Source organism: Peromyscus maniculatus, chromosome 5 (genome assembly GCF_049852395.1).
Source record: "Peromyscus maniculatus bairdii isolate BWxNUB_F1_BW_parent chromosome 5, HU_Pman_BW_mat_3.1, whole genome shotgun sequence".
NCBI classification, from domain to species: domain Eukaryota; kingdom Metazoa; phylum Chordata; class Mammalia; order Rodentia; family Cricetidae; genus Peromyscus; species Peromyscus maniculatus.
In genome coordinates, this window is record NC_134856.1 from 117,574,150 (window position 1) to 117,592,832 (window position 18,683).

At 40.5% G+C, this 18,683-nt stretch overlaps 1 long non-coding RNA gene across 1 annotated transcript; it reads right to left on the reverse strand.

The window, feature by feature from the left end:
* Positions 1-953: 953 nt before the first annotated feature.
* Positions 954-18,566, reverse strand: LOC143273197 (uncharacterized). Its single transcript, XR_013051090.1, has 3 exons — positions 18,339-18,566; positions 5,946-6,148; positions 954-1,171 (listed from the first exon to the last, which is right to left on the reverse strand). It is a non-coding gene; the product is annotated as an uncharacterized LOC143273197 (long non-coding RNA).
* Between the last annotated feature and the right edge of the window lie 117 nt (positions 18,567-18,683).

Consider the following 18,683-nt stretch of genomic DNA (forward strand, 5'->3'; position numbering starts at 1 on the left):
CTTCTGGGTCTTGTCTGTTGATGATGCTTTCTTCCCATTTTCTTTTTAATTTCACTTACTTATTCTTTTATTTCCAGGATTTATATTTTGTTTTTTTCCCAGTGTTTCAATTTCCTTGCTGATTTTTTCTTTCATGTTTCAATATTCTTCTTTCAAATTACTAATTATTTTATCCATGTTAGCAACTTTTTTGTCTAGGACCTGAATTGATTTCCTTATCCACATATTCATGTCCATTACATGGTGTTGATTATTTTTAGAAGTAGGGGTCTAAAATATTTCCCTAGCATTTAATCTAGCTCATTATCTTTGCTTTTTTTGAACTGAGAAACTTGTGAGCTTGTGTAGTGTGGTAGTGAATGCTGCAGGATGTGTGTGTGTGTTTGTGTGTGTGTGTGCGCGAGTGTGTGTGTGTGTGTGTGTGTGTGTGTGTGTGTGTGTGTATGCTTCTGTATTTGTTGGGATGAGTGTGTCCTTTGATTTTTGGTCTCCCTTTCCCTGCTGTTACTGTTTATTTTATGTGAGTCTTCCTGGTGAGTTGTCTTTGTTTGGATTTATGTTTAGAAGAAAGGCTAACTGCAGTAACTATGATGGTTTGACACACCTATATTTTGTTTTTTGTTTTTTATTCTATTTCTATTTTTATGAGGGGATTCTGGAAGAACCATAACAGTTATTGTTTCTTAACTTAACCAAAAAGTGTGTGGTTTTAAAAACTTTTCTATCTAAGCCTTATGGACTGTTTTGTAGATGAAAAGATCATACCATCTGCTTCCTATTTTTTTTAATTCCTGAGTTCTGTTTTATTCTTATATTGTTCTATTGCTGATCTTGTCTTTCTGTCCCAAATGTCTCCAATTTCACTGAAGATTCCAATTGTAATATTCCATAAATTTTGCCCTTTTTCATTTTAGTTTGGTTTTAATGCACACCAATTACTTAGATTACTCAGATACTTTATTTTGTGCCTACATTCTTAAATTAAAAAAGTAGGCTTGTCAGTGTGAGAAGATGGTGCAGCTTCTGCTAGTCATTCTGTGGATCACTCTGGCTTCCTGGCGGTCTTCTTACCCCTCCTCTGAGGGAAAAACAGAGCAGGGTTGGCTGTAAGATCAGCTCTGCAACTACCTTTCCATTGGGATGTACCAGCTGGGGCTACTGCGGGAGACACCTGGTGAATGGAATGAGAAATCAGAGAGGCTACATTAAAAGTGGTGATGTGCTTGTGATTTCTTGCTATTGCTTATCACAGCATGGACTCCACAACTATGTCTCCATTATTCTTTCCCCCAGTCCTTCCTTCCCTTCTTCTCCATTTGGCTCAAGGAAGTAATGAGGAGCAGGTATAATGGTTCAGGCCTGTAATCCTAGCTACTGCTTACCATTGCTAATGTAGAAGGATTGAAAGTGAGAGGGCTGCCTGGGCTACAGAGTACACATCAAAGCCAGCCTGGGAAACATTGGTTTCGAGATAAGCAAAACAAGGATTGAGAAATAGCTTAGTGGTAGACACTTATCCCGGGTTCAGTCATCAGCTTAGACACTTATCCCAGGTTTAGTCATCAGCATCGAAAAATGACAAATAAAACAAAGCTACAACCCTCCCCCCCAAAAAAACCCCAGCTAATCAGATTGTGGGAATATAATGTTGAATTTCTTATAATACACACACACACACACACACACACACACACACACACACACAAGAAAGAGAGAGAGAGAGAGAGACCTATGTGGTTAATATAAAAGGCAATTATTTACATAGGTTGATAAGTTTTACAAATGTAAATCCACATTTATCAAGTAATCTAATCAAGATGCAAGTTTTCTTTATGGCAAAATATTTCTTAACAGGGCTGTGCATTCTTTTTCTATTGCCTGACTTTAGGCTCAGGGAACAGCTTGTTTGCTTGTTCCTTGTCATAGTGTCAAGGAAACATGCACTATAAACTTTGTGTAAAGATCTTAAGTGTTGTTTTTTAGCACTTTGATGTTGCATGTATGAACAAATTCCTTCTTTGTTATTGCTGAGTAAATCCTCCACTGTGTAACTTTATCAAAACTTTTCTGTTAATAAATTTTAAAGATTCTTTAAATTTGTTATTCTTTTAATGAAGTATCATGAACAACTTATATGCAAGTTTTTTTGTATCAATATATTCTAGTTTTACTAATTTGAAATTCAATTACTGGGTCATGTAGTGAAATTTTTTATTAAAAAGAAATTACAAAATGTAAAAAAAAGGCAATTATTTAAACATTCAAGTACATTCGTAATTAGATGTGACAGATTCATTGTGATATGCTTCAGAATTGATATCTACAAGCCAGGTGTCTCAAAATCACATAGAAAACCAATGATTTCATATAACACAATCCATTGCATATTACACGTTTTACCTGGCTCATCATCATGATATAAATGCTGTCAATTAAAGAGCATCTGTCATTTTCCTGTTGAACTTGGTCACCATAACCCTTAAGCAAAACTTGCAAGTTGTGTGGCCCCTGGGTTGACTGAATTAATAAAATTGGTTGAATTGCTTTGTATTTGATCCAATGTCAAAATCCTCATCTCCACAGCATCTCAAAGCTGAACTAGGAGAAAACATGCATCTCATTTATTGACTTGTGGTGAGGACATTTTGGGCTAGAGCTCATTTAAATGAGAGTATCACAACTGATAATCTGTTTGTTTACTATGTTTAGGGATGTGCTAGACAAGGATATTGGTATAAAAACTACTTCAGTTATGACCTGGTATTATATCTTTAAGTTATGATTCAGATTACTTGGCATATTGAGATACCATAATGACAAGACTAGATCTAAGAATGTTGTAGTGGATATTCGAAAAACAAACTGAGAAATTAATTCAGAGGCAGAGGTGAAGGAGAGCAGGGACTCTCATCTTCTTGTGTTACAGCCTGGATCCAAGTGGTACATGAGAAGGGCACATTTTTATCGCTGTCCTTTCTCTCTGCATTTTCAAGTTCTCTTTCTCTGCATAGGCCGATGAAATGAGGACATTTTATTTGCCTTTAAACCAAAAGGCATGCCAAGTGTCCTCAAAGATGGCTGTGCTCTTGAATCATTAAAGGCCAGAGGAGAGGCTGCAATAAAATATGCTGGTTTTTGACATTCCATAGCATTGCCCTTCAGTGCAGCTGCCAAAAGTGAGCAGCTGCTTCTAGCATTCCCCTGTCATTTCCCGGCTTCGTGGAAAGAGGTCAGCTCTGTTTTCTCATTACGGATCTTTCCACTGGCTGGGCATCTGGATCCATCGTCCTCTTGTATCCTAACTCGACATTTTCTTTACCTCGTAAATGACATGATAGACACCTGGGACTACCAAAGGCAAACACTGTTCCCAAGAGTGGCCCCTGAGACTAAGACCCAGAGGTTTATCCCCCAGACATCCAGTCCATGTGATGTACAGATCATGGTATTTTTCCACCGAGCAAGAATGCAGCCAGGCTTTTCAGGGCATGGACCAGAGAAAGAGGTGAGGGGACAGGGATCACCATTTGTTTCTACTTCACCCAGTTTCTGACATTTGACAGAAGTCATGCACCTGAACATGATGAATAAATATGGGGCTCCTTTGCTTTCGTTCTTAGCAAAACCTGAGCTGTAGAGTGGCTGGAAGATGTCACTCAGAGTTATGTTTTTAGCACCATCCATTGTCTGTTTCAACATGTATAAAGAAATTTGAAGTTGGCAATCCCCCCTTTAAATACTTTGAGTATTTAAATCAGGAATGTAATTCACCTTCATAGAACCAAACCGTGGGCCTGCTTGCCCTCTGGTAGCCTTAGGTCAGACTCTAGGGTCATACTGGAGATCGATGTTTCTGGATTGGATCTGAGAGATCCAGGCCCACAAGAGAGCTAGAAGTAGATCTAAATGTATCGGAACCTTTCTAGACTGCTTCTGAAAAGTTCCCTTGATGGTGTTTGGAATTCTATTACTAGACATCTATCATTTTAGCGGAGGCTAGTCCCACACTGAGCTGACCCTAACCAGCTCAAGTGGACAACAGGTCAGATTTCCCTCTTACCCTGTTTCTATGGGTAAGAGATTGAGAACCAGAACTGTGAAGACCCTATTTGACGAAGGATTGAATAGAGGAAACAGTGAAGAGATGATCAAAGGGCAGCATGAAATGGGACACACACACACACAAAATATGAACGAGCATGGCACTAATGATAAACTCCATTGTTACCAGCTTGCCAATGAGTGGCCCTGGTTAGGATCCACAATAAGTTCATCTGAACTACTAGAGAAAATGTAATGTTTTGTTACTCACACATGAAGGTTCTAAGGGATTCTGGGTATTAAGAGAACTGAACATCTAAGATATTCTGGATCAATTTAACATCTTAATTTTTGTGCCTTGATGTCTATGTTCACATTGCAATGTCTCAAAACAGGTCTTAGTTTTTGAACATGTTCTAGACCCTTGGGACTCATGATGTGGTCCAGACCTGCAGCAGCATCACCTGAAAAGTGTTAGAAATGCAGAATCTTGGGTTCCTCTCTGGACCAGATGAACACCAATTAACAAGAACTCCAGTTCACAAGTCACAGTTCTAGACCACCTCTTATAATTGGCTGCACAAGACATTATTTGTTAGGGCAGGACAAAGTGACCTTTGTTGTGAAATCCAGACAAGGTTGCATTTTCTCATTAGTGGAGGCAAACTGCTTCTCATGGCCCTGAGTGGGATGGGGTTAATGTTCATTTAGTGCACAGCTGGCCTTGCTAGTAAAAAGGATTAAGAGCTTTGAAAGAGAAACAACATCATAACATTTCTACTACTGAAACTCTTTAGTCCTTGGATGAAGATATTTTATTGGAAATCCTGGAGCAATACCAAGCAATTGCTTAATTTGTGTTTTTTTCCCCCTGTGAGCAGAAAAGTGACTGATGCCACGGGACATCTAGAAGGTCCTATGTTCTCGCCCAGCCCCAGAACTGTGCATGCAGCCCTATAGCCTCATAAGCAGGGAAGCAGGTCAAGGGGCTGATCTGCCCTTGTTGGCTCTCTAATTGAACATCGTCTCAGGATGATGAGGATACTATTGGCTGAGAACTCTCAGAGCCCCTAGATAAAATGTATTGCAAAACTTTGATTTAAAAATATGAATACTTCAGCCGGGCGGTGGTGGCGCACGCCTTTAATCCCAGCACTCGGGAGGCAGAGGCAGGCGGATCTCTGTGAGTTCGAGGCCAGCCTGGTCTCCAAAGAGAGTTCCAGGAAAGGCGCAAAGCTACACAGAGAAACCCTGTCTCGAAAAACCAAAAAAAAAAAAATATGAATACTTCAATAAAAGCATTCAACACATTGTTGGTATTTAAGAAATGACATATTTTGTGTCTATTCAATCATGAGAGAGGCAGCCCTTCCTGTTGTTATTTTTTTCTTCAGAACTATGTAGTTTTTATTTATTTAATTTTAATTTTTAATAGGGCCATACTAACTTATTATTGTTTGAGAATTTTGTACACACATAGAATGTGTTACCATATGGCTTTTTCCTAAGGTCTTTAGGATTAGTTATGCCTCATCATACTCCTTCCTCTACTTTTCCTTCTATTCCCTTCCCCCACTGAATCCTTCCTGTCCTTACATCACACCACAAATGTGCATGGGTATAGGATAACCCTTGAAACATGAGTAGTCTCTCTCAGAGACTGCATCCTTGAAGAAACCTAACTTTAGGCCGGGCGTTGGTGGCGCACGCCTTTAATCCCAGCACTCGGGAGGCAGAGCCAGGCGGATCTCTGTGAGTTCGAGGCCAGCCTAGGCTACCAAGTGAGCTCCAGGAAAGGCACAAAGCTACACAGAGAAACCCTGTCTCGAAAAACCAAAAAAAAAAAGAAACCTAACTTTCTCTGCTCTAGCAACCATTGACAGCTAATAACTCCCCTGACTCACCTGCTAGGGTGGGACTTCTTGAGCTCTTCCTCTCTTCATGATGGCATTTTGACTGGATTGGTCTTCTGCAGGTCTTGTGCATACAACTACAGCCACTGAGCTCATGTGTGCAACTGTGTGGTCATGTCTGGAAAGCACTGTTTCCCAGCGGGTATCCACTCCCTCTGGATCTTTCTGTCTCTTCTCCCCTGGTGATCCCAAGCCTTGTGGAAAGCGGGCATGATATAGGAACAAGAAAGGTTAAACGGGGTTGGGGATTGGAGAGAAGGTAGAGGTGGGATATGGGGATGGATAACTAATAATAAAGACATTTGAAAAACCCATGTGGACATAAAAACAGGTTATAATTAAAAAATCCAGGCTTATTTGAAACTGGAAAATATTTTCTCTGTAGAAAATAGTAAAAACGATAACATTTCCCAATAAGCCATTTAAGCCAAATAATAGCTGAATTATACATATAAATATTGATTAGATTCTGGTCTACAGAAGAAACCTATCTTCATCTGTTCAGAAAGCTATGTTTTACTTAAGTTGTGTAAGTGAGATTCCTATTCATCTTCCCCTTCACTGTTTGATTTATGGCAGAAAATTTTCTATAGGCTAATTCATAATCTAAAAAGGTTTTAGCCTCCCCTCCTGAAAGTACAGCCAGCATATTCTTTTGAATTATAACCTGTTTTTATTAAAAAAAAAAAAAAGAATAAGCCTCCAGCCAGGCAGTGGTAGCATATGCCTTTAATCCCAGCACTCGGGAAGCAGAGCCAGGTGGATCTCTGAGTTCAAGGCCAGCCTGGTTTACAGAGCAAGATCCAGGACAGGCACCAAAATAAAACAGAGAAACCCCATCCCCCCAAAAACAACAACAACAACAACAACAAACCCTCAAAAAACCAAACCAACTAACCAAACAAAAAAGAATAAGCCTCAGAGTGTGATTTATTTTGGAGCTGGGTGGTGGGCCCCCTAAAGAGCCAAACAACAACCTAGGATATTATACAAATTTTTCATATGCTTGGTTAGAGTTATCTTCAGATTTTTTTTAGGCTATTGTGAAAGATGCTGTTTCCCTGATTTCTCTCTCTCTATGTTTGTCATTTCTATATAGAAAGGCTACTGAGTTTTATGTGTTAATTTTGTATCCTGTCACTTTGCTAAAATGTTTACCAGCTGTAGGATTTTCCTGATGGAGTTTTAGGGTCTTTTATGTATTAAATCATAACATGTGCAAATAAATTTTGATTTCTTTGAAAAAAAGAGAAAAACCCATATGGAAACTTACTACTGTAAAAGCTTCTTTAAAAATATATATGGAGTTTAAAATGAGCCACCTTATAACAGGGGGATAGTGCTCTTACTGTATACTACAGACTATCAGATTAAAAGCTCAGATCCAGATATGTGTTACCTCTCTTCCTGCTATTGCTTAGTGGGGTCCCAAAGACCCCCACCAAACATGACAGGTTACTTCCATTGCTCTTGGTTATTTTCCAGAACTTGATGGTAAGACCCTATTTCTGAAAGTACCACAGTTGAGTCATAGAGGATGGAGAATTTAAGCTGGTACTGACCTGGAAGCTTCATATTTACTGGGTAACTTTTAAAGTGCTGGGGTGGGGTTTCTATGAATGATATTGGGGAAGAACAACAGTCTTACAGAGCTGTAAACTCTAGGAGCTACAATAACTACTGACCCAAGAACAAAGCTTCCTTTATACCCATAGAGTAGTGCATCTCTCAGCCCTCAGAAGAGAAGCTCCCTTTTGTAGTAGATGGAGATAAATATAGAGATCTACACCGGCTCAGTCCTAAATGGGACAACTATTGTTTACTTTTGATGAGGTAAGACCATGAGTGGGTTAAATTGTGGTCAGTATCATTACTATGCTTTGAACCACACCATTTTTGCCTTCTAGAAGATATTTGTTGTTCCTTTTTGGGGGAGGGGAAGGCCTCACTAGATATCCCAAGTTGACCTTGAATTCACAGTCCTCCTGCCTCAACTTCCCGAGTGCTGGAATTACAGGCATGAACCATGCACTTGCTGAAGATACTGTTTTGGTTTTCTGTTTTTAACTTAAAAAATCATATATTTATTTATTATGTGTATGTTGCATGTGTGTGTGCATGTGTGTATGTACATGCTACAGATTACGTGTGTGGTAGTCAGAGAACAATGTGCAGTAGTTAGTTTTATGCTTCTACCATTTGTATCTTGGGATTGAACTCATGTTTTTAGGGTTGGCTGCAAGAACTGTTACCTGATGAGCCATTTCCCTGGCTCTGGGATACGTTTCCTCCTTCCTCAGTTAAATAGAACATCTATAGGCTGGGGGTGTAGCTCCATGACAAAGTCCTTGCCTGACATATGTAAGACATGGTGTTTAAATTTTACCTCTTCATCTCTTAACAGCAGCCTAGGAAACTTGGAACTGGGTTGTGAAATGGCAACTTCCCTGTTCTGAAAACTGTTCTCATGGACTCAGAACTGTAAAACATGACCTTAAAATGACCTTGAGGGCTGGGCAGAACCAAGTGTCCCTGAACAAGCAGAATATGGCCTCTCTGACTTATATTGGGAGTGAGGGGCACTGCCAAGAGTGGCAAGATAGATTGTACTAACCCAGAGACCAGAAATCTCCCAATTAAAAAGGCACCCATGAATGCACCTGGAACTCTACCCCTACCCTGTACAGGTGCGGCTGTCCCTAAGCTCTTGGTCAGCTGTTCAAATCCTTCCTGATTAGTTTATGGTAGATTAGTGCATGTGTCATATCTTCCTGTTGGTCAATTCATAATAGCATTTTCTTTTTGTAAAACCAGTGCACATTGGGCAGCGAGCCAATATTGGTATTGCGTTCCTTTAAGAAAAGGCATCAAAGTGCCTGGCTTGTTCCCGAACATTTCTGCCTATGATATTTAGTCATTAAGGAGGTAAAACAAAAGATGAAGATTTTTTTCCCTAAGAGGAGAAATAATGAGTCAAGGACTTTTGTCTCTTAGCCTGGTCTTGTAGTGGCTACTCATCTAGTTGCTCCAGATAGCACAAGACAATGACCCCCATCAGCTCTACTCACTGTTAGCTTTACTTGCTTCCTTCTTTAGTCCTTCTTGACTTGATTTGGACTTTAAGTTATTATTAATAGCCAGCTTTGTAGGTTATAAAAACATCAAACATGACTCCTCCCCTGGACTGTGAGCCTCTTAGGCAGTTGCTCCAGATCACCACTCCAGTCCAATTCCCAACATTTGCCAATGTGTGGGTTCCAAATCTATTACTAGAGACTCAGGAATATGACACCCTGTCTGATTTATTTGTGGCTTTCAATGGGGCTTTTCTTTTGGGGAGGGGTTATTTTTTCTAATTTTTAATTCTTGAGGCTGATCTCTGACTTGTGGGTTCAAGTGACTCTTTCCCTTCCTGTTTTTGAAATAACTGAGACTAGAGGCCCAGCATATGGAAGCCAATTTATTTCTTCCATAGTGATCCCAGTCATCTCTTCTTTTATTTTTTAATGTATTTTTCAGATGCATAAATGAATATCTATTTATTAAGAACAAAAACAAGCAAACAAACTACCCCCCAAAATGAAAAAACAAAAGCAAAACAAAATGACAACAACAACAACCCCCACAAATACTAAAAACCTGCAAGCAACCTATTACATCTTTGCTTCAGGCTAGGGAAAGTAGGTGCATTCTTTTGCCTAATGGAGTTCTGTCACTTGAAATAGTTCATTTCATCATCTTTAGGAAGTAAAGAAAACCTCCAAATTAGAACACTCATGGTTCATTGCCCGTGTAACACACTCACAAAACCCAATGAATACTTTCTAACAATGAAATATGAACGTTTATACACAAAATAGTATATAATTGGATATTCACATTTTTTTCTTCAAATTAATAGTTTGTTTCTTAATTCCAACAGTTATTTTATTCATTTTACACACCAATCACATATCCCCCTCTCATTCCTCACCCTGCTCCTCCCCTCCTTCCTCCCCCATCCCCTCCTCCTATAGGGTAACTTCTCCCATGGGGGGGGAGGGTGGACAGCTAAACCTGGTACATTTAGTTGAGGCAGGACCAAGCCCTTCCCCACTTTATCAGGGGTGAGCAAGGTGTCCAACTACAGATAATGGGATCCAGAAGTCAGCTCATGCACCAGGGATAGATCCTGATCACACAGCCAGGGGTCCCTTAAACAGACCCAGCTACACAACTGTCTCCCATATGCAGAGGGTCTAGTCCAATCCCATGCAGATTCCACAGGTGTTGGTCTAAAGTTTGTGAGTACCTTTGACCTTGGTTCAGTTGTCTCTGTAGATTTCCCCATCATGATCTTGATCTCCCCTTGCTCATATAATCCCTCTTCCCTCTCTTTGACTAGACTCCTGGTGCATGGTTGTGATCTTTGCATCTGTATCTGCTCCCACCAACTACTGGATGAAGGCTTTATGATGAGTTAGGGTATTCGGCAATTTGATTACCAGGGTAGATCAGTTCAGTCACCCTCACCACTGTTGCTAGTAGTCTAATCTGGGGTTGTCTTTGTGGATTCCTGGGAATTTCCCTAGCAGCAGGTTTCTCCCTTACCCCATAATGTCTCCCTCTATTAAGATATCTTTTTAATTGTTCTCCTACTCCATCCCTCCCCCAGCTCGACCATCCTGTTCCCTCATGTTCTCATCCTCCATCCTCTCCCCTCTATTGCCCATCCCATCCCCAGTTTACTCATTGGAATCTCCTCTGTTTCCTCTTCCCAAGGTGATCTGTACATCCCTTTTTTGGGTCCTCCTTGTTTTCTATCTTCTCTGGAGCTGTGGCTTGTAGTCTGATTATCCTTTGCTTTACATCTAGTATCAACTTATGAGTGAGGACATTCCATGTTTGTCTTTCTGAGTCTGGCTTACCTCACTGCTGTGGGATGTCTTTCTGTATGCTGTGAATACGTGTTGCTCTGATTGGTTGATAAATAAAGCTGTTTGGCCTATGGCATGGCAGCTTAGAGGCAGGCAGGAAATACAAGCAGATAGACAGAAAGAGGAGAAAAGAGAGGAAGGGAGATGTCATCCTGCAGTCCAGGGAGCAGCATATAATGGCACACAGGTAAAGCCATGGAACACATGGTGACATATAGATTAACAGTAGTAGGCTGGGTTTAGTTATAAGAGCTAGCTAGCAAGAAAATTTAGCCATAGGCCATGGCCATGCAATTTGTAATTGATATAAGCCTCTCTGTGTTTACTTGGGTCTGAGTGGCTACAGGACACAGGAAAACTTCCAGCTACACCTCACTCAGGATGATATTTTCTAGTTCCATCTATTTGTCTGCAAATTTCATGATGTCATTGTTTTTTACAGCTGAGTATATGTACCACATTTTCTTTATCCATTCTTGAGGGGCATCTAGATTGTTTCCAGGTTCTGGCTATTAAAAATAATGCTGCTATGAACATAGTTGAGCAAGTGTCCTTATGGTATGCTTGAGAATCCCTTGGGTATATGCCCAAGAGTGGTATCATTGGGTCTTGAGGTAGATTGATTCCCAATTTTTGAGAAACCGCCACACTGATTTCTGACATGCTGTACAAGTTTGCACTCCCACCAACAGTGGAGGCATGTTCCCCTTGTTCCACATCCTCTCCAACATGAGCTGTCATCTCTTCTTTCAACTGGGCTCTGCACACCAGCCATCAGTGAGGCCTCAGTAGAAAGCTCCATTTGACGTGTGTCCCAACTTTTTGAGGCACCATTGAATGAAGATGGTTTCTACCATTGAGCCCAGATGGTGCTACTGTGGCAGACACTCAAAACTGATTTGGGCCAAGGATAAAGGGAGGAAGGAAAGAAGCAAGGGTGAAGGATTAATAGAGTTATTGCTACAGGGTCAGTGACTGCTGAAGGGAAAACTGGAAAGCAACTTTTGTATGAAACTGTAGATTTTTCTTTAGATCTATGTCCATATTTATTTTCCTCTTGTCTTTATTCATTGCTCAAAATAAAGCCCCAAGGAATGCCTAAAATGTCTCATGCACATTTGGAGTCAGGATAGGTGAACAAGAGCAATGAGATTGTTTGTTTTGTAGTGCTGTGGGGAGGAGCTTTGGTCAGAAAGGAGGGGAAACAATTTTAAGAAAAGAACAGAAAATTTGTTTCCTGGAACTGATGGATAAAATCTAAAAAAGTGTATTATAAGGGGCCAGCCTGGGATAGCAAAATGTCCCAGGAATGTCTACACATGCAGAATCATGAATACCATCATGCTGTTGAATTTCAAAGTCACAGCTACATTTATTTTAATACTGTTTATGTAGGGACAGAAATATGCACAAAGGAGATTTTATTCCACGAGGATCTCATTAAAAGATGGATGCTCATATAAGGAAAGCTTTAAGGTGTTGGTGCATTGGGCTGGATATGCTTTCTCACAGGCAGTGTCTCTAGCTTATTGTCAAAGGACCCTCTGTATCCAAGTCACCTGATTTTCTTATTAAAATGTAGGCTCTGGGGCTTTTCCCTCTGACCTATGGAACTCTGGATTTCCCACCTATTCCCATCATTCAACCATCTCCAATAGCAGGCTTCCTGGTCTTGGCTCACTATCTTCTACCTTGCACAAGAATGAACTCTGTCTGAACAATATTTTCATAGGACAGATGGGTTATCGACTCCAGAGCCATGTCTTGTATCCAGTAATGTTTCTTCTGTCAGGAAAGGGTTGTGAGGTTTCATATTACTGATAAGGATGGCTGAGAAACTCTAGAAAATTCTTCTCCAGTGTGTCTCTGCAGCAGAGGGTGGAATTGAATCAAAATTGGTCTAACATCATCCCTTCGAATTTTCAGAAGCCAGGAGACAAATATCTGGTTTCCTAGTAACTTTTTGGGGCGGTGTTGTGGACGTTTATGACAAGCTCTGCTCAGATTCTGAGAACTGGGAGAAGGTTAATTTAGTGGGTTTTTTGCATTTAGTGGCCAGCAGAGGAAATGCAGATCAGGACACAGGCTCCAAGGGAACTGAAAAATGCTGATAGTCTCAGTGCCATAGCTGAGATGACTCACTATGCAATGCCAGCCCCAATCTTTTCTGGCTCTCTGGTTCTTCCTCAGTGCTGTGTGCATATTAATTTGAAGTGGTTAGGGGTGTTTGGAACTATTTCTACTTTAAACTGTTTTTTCCATCATTCTAAACAATTTCTATTCCACTGGATACCTAAGATTATTGTATTTCAAAGATTTCAAAAAAATTGGCATAAGAGATTTTATTTCTAGCAAATGTTTGTTTCTGTAGAATCCTTACTAGTTAGGTTGATGATTTCTGTATTGCATAAATCACCTTTGCCATTTTGATTTCAGACAAGTGTTTCTCAATTTGCATAAAAACTTGGGACTATATTTTTGAATGAGGATACTGTCTAGCTTTAAAAATTACTTCTGATTAGTTCAAATCGTAAATGATAAGGGAGGTTTGCCTTCCATGTGGGAATTGCAAAGCCTGGATCTTTGCTTAGATGGCTCAGATCAATCACCATTCACTCAAATATCCCTTTAATTTGTATTGTGTGCAGTCTTCTGGGAACCAGGAAAGTAGTACATGTCCAGACAGCCATGGAGTGAGTTTGAACAGTTCTTTGAACATGAATGACAGGAAGGCAGGCCTAGTGAGCAAGCTTCTTGAAGACAAAGTGTGTGCAAGGAGGTTTTGCTTAATGCCCTAAGCTTGAGGTGTGTCGCCTAGCCTGAAGCAGAGGCAGACAGCAGTTTGACCATTAGAGGGCACTGTATCTCTGTCCTTATATATGCATTTCTCTGTGTGTTATATACTATTACATATGTACTATAACAATGTATATTATAATATAGCACAGCACATTGGTATATTTAACATTCTTTTGAAAATTTCCTTTCTCACCCTTGCATAGGAAAGGAAATTGTTTATGAATGAAAACATGGTTTGCAGAGGAGATATTCATGAATGTGTATTTGCATGTGAACTAACCAGAGAAATATTTCCTCATCTTTATCAACAAACATGGGAAATGAGAATAGTAGAGAATTGTTTTAAAAAAGAAATATTCTTAATTCAATATTCTAGATTTTAAGGGTAGAGATTACTGCATCGTCTTCTCCTAGGAGGGGAGAAATTTCTGTAAAAGACTTTCACAGCTCAAACACCAGGATAAGAACCTTGCTTTTAGGTTGCTTCCTGTTTTGCTTGTCCCCAGAGCCTGGGGCTGGAGATGCCTGGAAAAAGGAGCCCGTGGTTCAAGGCTGCAAGTCCCTGACTTCCTGAAGCTGCTCTGGCTTCCTAAGGCACCTGTCTGTGTGCACTGCATTGAAACCTGTACCCACTCAGGAAGGTCCCACTGAAGTTTCAGCACGTACTTGGTTTATTTCAAATGGCCCCATCAAAAACCCCATGGAATGTCCTTGTGAGGGGAAGGACACTTGCCCTTGTGTGCGCTCTTTGCTCAGTGGTGGTTACCCATTGCTTTTCCTATCTAATCACGCATCAGATACACTGACCAAGGGGAAGTTAAACCCAGCAAAGCAGATCATTAAAATTGAGAGATTTGGTTTTTAAGCTCAACACAGACAGATGAGGCTTTCCAACACAGCGACAACTTAGCTGCAGTGACCAGGAAGAAACCAATTTCTCTCTTCCGGTGAACATCAGGCTACTGCAGAATGGAATACAACCTTCAGAACTCCAGCTAAGCTGGGAAGAAAAGGGGACTTGCTCTGTCTTTATTAAAGGGGACTTGCTTTTTAATTTTATTTTTTTTCCTGCTGTGGCACCTTCTCAAAGTGTAAGGAGATAAAGATCTCTCTACAGTCCTAGACTCAGCGATCAGACTGCTGAAGCAGGGAAACACCAGAGGAAAGAGGGAGGTGTGTCTGACCTGTGTGAGAGTTCAGGTAGACAATATGTCTGAAAGAGAAGTTTCACACCTCTGAGACTTGCTCAGCCCTCCTCTCTATTTCTTCTTCCTCGACCAACAAGGAAAGGCTTGCTCCACTAGTAATGCACCTGCAAACTTGTCTGCAACTGCTAATATTATCAATGATGGTTTAAATTCAGAGACTGGGGGCTTGAGAGAAGGCTTAGCAAATAAGGGCACTGGCTGCTCTTGCAGAGGACGCAGGTTCGGTTCCCAGCACTCACATGGTGGCTGACAATCTTCTGTAACCTCAGTTCTGGGGCCTTAGTGCCCTCTTCTGGTTTCCTTGGGCATCAGGCATGCTCTTCGTACACAGACATGTATGGAGGCAAAACACTCATGCACATATTGAGTAAAGAAAATTAAAAATATTTAGAGAGCCTGGGCACATGGATAGCTACTAATGAACGAATTCTGGTAACACAGAACTGAAGGGGTCCTGTGATTCTGAACATCCTTTCCACTATGCTAAGCCAAGGCAGCTCTTCCAGATTTCACTTATGAAAGATTAAACACAAACAAGCAAGCACCCTGACTACTCAGGCAGACATGGTCACTCACACTTCTAATACCAGCACTGGAGAGGCTGGAGTGGGAGGAGCCTGGCTAGTAGGAGTTTAGTCTGGGCTACATAGTGAGTTCTAGGCCAGCCTGAGATACAGTGTAAGACCTTGCCTCACAAACAAACTGAAAACAAACAAACAAAAAACAAAAAACAAACAAACAAAAAACCCCAGCAGCACCAGCAGCACCAGCAGCAGCAACAACAACAAAAGACAGATTATGTAATGAAAGCACATCCCGCCAATACTGGATAGAACATCCCTGGTTTGGCCTTTCTGAAAATCAATCAATATGCTTCAGGAATTACTCTTCAATGCATTTCTCATAATAAGAAAGTGAGCAAAGACGTAGGCTCTGCTCTTATTGGAAAGCTGTTTTGGCAGTGGGTCTTGGCTGAGTTAGGTGTAGAGTAGGAAATGAATGGAACTGAAGTTGCACAAGCAAGCCCTGTCCTGGCACCTGTTATCTCTGATTAAATAAAACAAGATGATTGCTGGAGGATCCCTTGTTTACCACTCTGGAGGTGATGGGACCTAGGAGAACAGAGCCGATTAATGAGGCAGACTAAAGTCTCATGCGATAACCATCTTTAATCAGAGCATCAGACAATTTATACTCTGAGGGTTAAGAGGAATCACATGAGCAAAGTGTCCAATCACAAGGGCAAGCCACACATGGTGGCCAAGCTGCACTCAGCAGAAACATGTTTCCCGTAGAGACATAGAAACAAGTAATACTGGCCAGTAGTGACGAATAATCTGAAGGAAGCTCACTCCTATCTGCTACACCAGGGAGGGGTGTGAAAGCACAATGCAGGAACAACTCCATGTCTTGAAGAAACTGAGGTCACAAGACTCTTGTCTTGGTTTCTTGGAGTTTTCTCACAAGAATTCACTCAGAATTCTCCTCACTTGACTCCATTTTTAGACTGTATTCCAGTATTCCAACAGTGAGTGTGGAACTGAAAAAAAATTATGAAAAATTTCCAACATTTCTTCTTTTGAGAACTCTGTTTAGTTCCATAGCTCCGTATTTTAATTGAGTTGCTTATTTTCTTAGAGCTTAGGTTTTTTGTTTTTCTTGAGTTCGCTGTATATTTTAGACACCAATCCTTTGTCAGATGAATAGCTGGTAAACATTTTTTTTTCCACTCTCTTGCTGTCTAGCCACACACCTCATAGTTTTTTTTTGCTGTCCGGAAACTTTTTAGGGTTATGAGATCACATTTGTTCATTATTGGTCTCATTTCCTGTGCTACTAGAGTCTCATTCAGAAAGCCCTTACCTGTGCCTGTAAGCTGTGTTCGCTCTACTTTTTCTCCCTAGCAGTTTCAGGGCGTCTGGTCTTACGTTGAGGTCCTTGATCCTTTTGGAGCTAATTTCATGCATGTTGAGAGATAAGGATCTACCTTATTACTCCGTATGTTGAAACATAGTTTTTCAGCACCACTTGTGGAAGATACGGTCTTTTCTCCAATGTAGACTTTGGTATCTGAAAGCGCTCAACAGTCTTAACCATCAGGGAAATGAAAACTGAAACTACTTTAAGATCCTCCCGAATCCTAGTCAGAATGTCTATCATAAGGAACGCGCAAACGAGGCTGTGGATGTGGGGGAAGGGAAATTCTTAGACAGTATTGATGGAACTATAAACTCCGGCAGTCATTTGGAAATCAGTCTGGAGGCTCCTCACAAAACTAGAAATAGAACTGCTATATGACTCAGCTGTACCACTCCTGGGCATGTGCTCAAAGGACTCTCTGTACGACTATGGAGACACTTGACCATCATGGTCATTGCTGCCTTACTCGAAATAGCTAGGAAACAGAATCAACCTAAACATCCATTAACAAATTAGTGGATAAGAAAACTGGTGCATGTACACGATGGAGTGTTACTCATCTGTAAAGAAAAATAAAATCATGAAATTTGCAGGTGAATGGGTGGAACTGGAAAAAAGATTATTCTGCTCTGTGAGTTCAAGTCCAACCTGGTCTACAAAGTGAGTTTCAGGACAGCCAGAGCTGTTATGTAGAGAAACCCTGTCTTGGAAAAAAAGCACGCGCGCGCGCACACACACACACACACACACACACACACACGAATGATAAGTCCAGAATGATAAATGTCATATGTTCTCTCTCATATTTGGATCCTAGTTTTAGATTTTGGTTTGTATATTTAACTTGAAGCATAAGTGGGAGTCAGGAAAACAGAACAGGAGCAGAGTATAGACAAAATGAAAGTGGTGAAGTGAGATACTGGAGGCTGAAAGGCTTAAGCAGGGAAGGGTGTGGGATATGAGGTAAAAGGGAGGATTAACCCAAAGGAAGGGTAGGAAAAGCCATATGGAAATAGACTCTCAGAACACAACTTCACAACATATATTGAGGGAAAGAAAGAAGAGAGAGGGTACACCAAGCAGGGATGTGAGTGGGAGGATGGAGGAGAGGAGAAGCAGTGGATGGGCTAACCAAAACTAAAGATGTATAAGAATCTTAGAGAACCCGCTACTAAGTAAGTTAATTTCAAAATTCAACTTAAAGAGCTTGAACAGACTTACCCCGCATGAATGGACAATGTTACCCCTAGAAAATATTATATTATAATTACAGTACAAAGAATGGGATATCTTCCCACTTGTTATTGGTTACCGAGGCTCCAGAGGTCCCTGAAGCAACACAGGCTATTGGCATTGCCTTTGGTTACCTATCTTAACTGCACAGTAAGACACTATTGAAGAAGATATCATACATTTTGGCTATAAAATATAGAGAAATAGGTTTCAAACAGAACAAGGCTAGTTTCCACAATACCATAAATGTTAGGCAGCTTGCTGGGAAGGAAAAGACAAAACTGGATACTGCATGCCATAATACTGACCTGGCAGACAAGATGTGCATATCCATGCAACAGTGGCTTCAGAGTTACGGAGGCATCCAACTGCTCTCTGATTGTAATTGAGGTCTGCTCCAAGGAGGGAATCTGAAGCCTGCTTTTGTAATTCTAGTAAAAATAACTCATGGCTGGGAAGGTCATAAAGCCTAGGGTAGAACCTGCCATTGTTATTTTTCGAGTATCATATTGTCAAAGTGACTCCTAAATATTTACATTTATTTATTTATTTATTTATTTATTTATTTATTTATTTATTTATTTATTTATTTATTTATTTTGTTTTTTGGTTTTTTGAGACAGGGTTTCTCTGTGTAGCCTTGCGCCTTTCCT